We start from the raw sequence: 4,470 nt of genomic DNA, 5'->3' as shown, positions 1-4,470 counted from the left end.
ACCTTCGGAACATCCGTTTATCATCCCCAGATGGATGGCCTAGTGGAAAGATTTAATAAGACTCATCAGACAATTCTCAGAAAGTTAGTTGAGAAAGATGATAATACAAACTGGAGTCAAATGATACCTTGCACCTTGTTTGCAGTAAGGAAAGCTGCTCAGGCCTCAACAGTATTTTGCCCGTTTGAACTCCTTTATGGACAAGAACCATGGTATGTACTGGATATGTTGAGATATTTGGGAGGAGAGAGAGAACGTTCCAATTCCCCTTTCCCAGACTACAAATAGGTTGAAAGAACATTTGACTGCTGTAAGGTCTTTGGTACAGGCTCAAATGGTTAAGGCGCAAGAACAACAAAAGACCTCTGGCGATAAAATGGTTTCCCTCAGATACTTTTCAATAGGTCAAAAAATACTCGTTTTGTTGCCCACTTCAGAAAATAAGCTTGTGTCCAAGTGGCATGGATCATACGAAGTAATAGAGCAGGTGGGTCCATATAATTATACGATCTCACATCAAGACTGCCGCCTTAAAACACAAATCTATCATATAACTGTATTAAAGGAGTGGAAAGAAAATCCAACAGAGTCTCCAGCCATAATATTATCTTGTCTCTTGCCAGAAGCCACAGCGTGTAAGGCCCTCATTTCATAGGACCTGAATAACAATCAGAAACAAGATCTATATGAGCTCATAAGGCAGTACACTGATGAATTTCAAGAAGAACCTGGAAGAGTAAAGGGTATTTATCACAATAGCAGCACTCTGTCATGTCTCGCTGGCGCCGCGGCTCCCTTTGGTGGCGCTGGAGATTGCGGACTATGCCTTTGTTTCCCTCTCCCAGCCTGGCTCCTGTTACTATGGGTAGCGGTGCAGTGTTTCCGTCTTCAGTCAGACGTCCTCTGACGTCACCACGCTGTTCCAGGGATCCCGGATATGGTGCAGCGGAACCACAGCTCAGCGTGTCGCTTCTCTCCCCAGACGCTCCGTAAGTTCGCAGCTAGGGTGCATGTTACCTATATCCTCGCCTTTAAACTTACCTTCTCTCTTTACCTACCTACAGACTTGTGTCCTTATCCAGCCTCCCACTTCCGACATCCGAGACTCCTCAAGACTCTTCGTTAGTCACTCCCTTCCAACACGCTGGGTACTGCTCTTTTCTCACTCCTGTCTGATTTTTCTATGACTATACTTCAGCTCATACCCTGTTTGTTTAATTAGAGTACAGAAGCAGTCAGAGTCCCGCGAATAGAATCCTTCCTGCGTTGAAGAGCGGCATACCGAGGATGATTGGAAACATCCTGCTACATCTTCGTTCCGGCAGGGTTTTCTCCCCCAGGAGGGTTTCACACAACCCCTTTTACCCTTTCTAGGAGAGGGGAGGTGTCAGGGTCCCTAGGGGGCTCCCCAAGTGCCTTGTTGATTGCTGCACCATCAGGTTAGTGATTGAAATTCTCACACACTCCCATAGGTAAAGTGGTACACCTGACACTGTATCGTTACTTGAGGCTAGAAATGAAACCACAATTCTGGAAGTCAGAACCATGCTGGAAGCTAACATCATTGAACCTTCTAGTAGGCCTTGGTCCTCCCCATTGGTTTGGTGGCAAAACCCGATGGAAGTTGGAGATTCTGTATAGATTATTGTAAACTAAATGCTATATCTGCCTTTGATGCTTACCCCTTGCCCTGTATCGATGATCTAATAGACAGCCTGGGTAATGCCATTTACCTTTCAACACTCGACCTCATAAAAGGATATTGACAAGTTCCTTTGCATGGCCCTGGTAAAAAAAGAAAACTGCCTTTGCCATTCCCATCGGGTTGTTTCATTTCAAGGTCCTACCTTTTGGGCTACTTAGAGCTCCGGCAACATTCCAGAGACTCATGGATAAAATCTTACAACCGTACTTGGAATTTTGAAGAGCCTATATTGATGACATTGTAAGACATGGGAAGATCATTTGTACCACCTCTATACCATCATGAGAGTATTGAGAAAAGCGGGGTTGACCGATAATCCCAGAAAGTGCAAGCTGGCTCAGTCAGCCGTAAAATAATTGTTTTTTTTGTGGGTAATGTCACAGTCAAACCACAGCAGGGGAAGGTGAGAGCTGTCCTGGATACCCCTTCCAAAAATTAAGAAAGATCTGAGGCCCTTTTTGGGACTAATCGGGTACTACTGCAGATTTATTTCAAATGTCTGTAATAACACATCCAGTCTGACAGACAGATTTAAAAATGCTGAGCCCCAGAAAATCAGGTGGGAAAAAGATGATGACATTTGTTATATGACCTTAAAAACAATCCCTATGGCCGAGCCCAGTTTTTGGCGTGGCCGACATCTCCAAAGAATTCATCCTCCAGACTGATGCTTCTTTAATGGGACTAGGAGCTGTTCTGTTAGCAAACAAAGATGAGGTTGAGCATCCCATTCAATACATCAGTAGAAAGCTCTTCCCCAGAGAAAATAACTATTCAGTCATTGAGCTAGAGGCACTGACAACCAAATTGGCCATCATTAGTCTAAAGTATTACCTTGATGACGGACCACTCTCCTCTGGTTTGGATTAGTCAGAGGAAGGAGTCCAACCGTCGGGTAATGCAGTGGTTCTTGGACCTTCAGCCGTATTGCTTAACAGTTCAACACCGGAAAGGCAGGGAGCAAGGTAACATGGACTTCCTCTCACGGTTTCCCTGTAAGCACCCCGGTCCAACCTGCATTGGGGAAGGGAATGTAGAAAACTGAGGGTATTCTCACTCCTACTCCCCTTGAGTCCTCTGTGCAGGTGGTCAGGGAAAGGCCATCACTCTTGGGTCCCGACCATGGAGGTAGAGAAATAAGGGAGGATCAACTGGGTGGAGGGTCCTTGAGGACTGAGAGTGGGGTACCCTTGGGTGAGACATGGTATCCCCCCTTTCCTATTGATGACCAATCTAACCGTCCCCCAACCTCTATGGTAAGCCAGTTCCCCATAATCTTCCACGTATAACACTTGACATTACTGGGACGAAAAAGAAAACACTAAAAGCAGTGAAGATTACACCTTTTGACCATTTTGTACTGGGAAGAAGAAGATGCCTGCCAGGAATTGTGAGGGTCAGGCATGTCCCTTTAATTGTGGTCAATCAGGGCTAAGTGGACATTCCCAATCTCAGAAGTCTAGGCGGAGAGCACAGGGCAGAGGCTGTCTCTCCCTGTATGAAAGTAGATTTAAGGGAGATTCCGGAGACAATGCTAGCAAATAACAGATTAAAGGTACATACCAAGCTGTCAGTTGAAACAGGAATTCACAGGAACTGCAGGAGCAGGCTGTAAACAAAGAGATAGAGAAAAGGTAAAGACAAGCAAGTACACTGGGCAACACGGTTTGATCAGAAATAAGGGTGTACTGGAATATGATAAGGGGTCTCCAGGGATTAAGGAAATCCCTTGGGATAGGTACCAGCAGATTACTGTTAACAACAGTCATACAGCAACGTCATGACTTGAGTGTGCCAAGGGAAATGTTGTACTCAGTGCAAGGGTAAAACTGAAAGACCATATACTAAGGCAGGTACGACTTCAACGGACTACGTGAAGGCAACAGAAGTCTTCCCTTATCTGATCTGAAACGGAGACCAACCCAGGGTCACACTGTAAAACGGATTCAAGTGGAGACACCACAGTGGACCAAGAAGTATTCAAGTAGAAAGCAGCGCTGAAAGAAATAACCAGGTACTGGACAGGATAGGATAGGATATCAGAAGTTGGAACAGGCAGGAAGCAAGGCAAGGAGCCCAGAGGAACAGAGCAGAAGGCAGAGGAGTGTGGCAAGGCTGCCAAGCAAGGAAGCCCAGAGGAGAATGGCAGAAGGTAGTGGAGTGCGGTAGAGCTGTCAGGCGGGAGCCCAAAGGAGCAGGGCGTAAGGCAGTGGAGTGTGACAGATCCGCCAGGTGGGAGCCCAGAGGAGCAGGGCGGAAGGCAGCGGAGTACGGCAGAGCCGTCAGGTGGGAGCCCAGAGGAGCAGGGCGGAAGGCAGCGGAGTAGGCAGAGCTGTCAGGTGGGAGCCTAGAGGAGCAGGGCGGAAGGCAGCGGAGTGCAGCAGAGCCGTCAGGCGGGAGCCCAGAGGAGCAGGGTGGAAGGCAGCAGAGTGCGGCAGAGCCGTCAGGCGGGAGCCCAGAGGAGCAGGGCGGAAGGCAGCAGAGTGTGTAGAGCTGCCAGGCGGGAGCCCAGAGGAGCAGGGCAAAAGGCTGCAGCAGAATGGAGCGGGAGCTGCAAGCATTAACAGCAACAGGAATCAAAAGGCCAAAAGAGGATTTCCAGGAAAGGTCAAAAACTGGTAACAGGAGCACCAGCACGAACTCCCAGAGAAAGCAGTGGACTGACAACTGCTTCTGTTCATAGTGAGCTTACAAAGGCCCTCCCAGCCAGCAGGCCAGCAGGGTGGAGCTGATTGCAGACTCTGGCAGCTGTGTTCAATTAAGTC

The sequence above is a fragment of the Ambystoma mexicanum genome, chromosome 13 (assembly GCF_040938575.1).
Source record: "Ambystoma mexicanum isolate Mex_15411 chromosome 13, UKY_AmexF1_1, whole genome shotgun sequence".
In the NCBI taxonomy this organism is placed as follows: Eukaryota; Metazoa; Chordata; class Amphibia; order Caudata; family Ambystomatidae; genus Ambystoma; species Ambystoma mexicanum.
The sequence above is the reverse complement of the archived record's forward strand: the minus strand, read 5'-3'. Positions refer to the sequence as shown.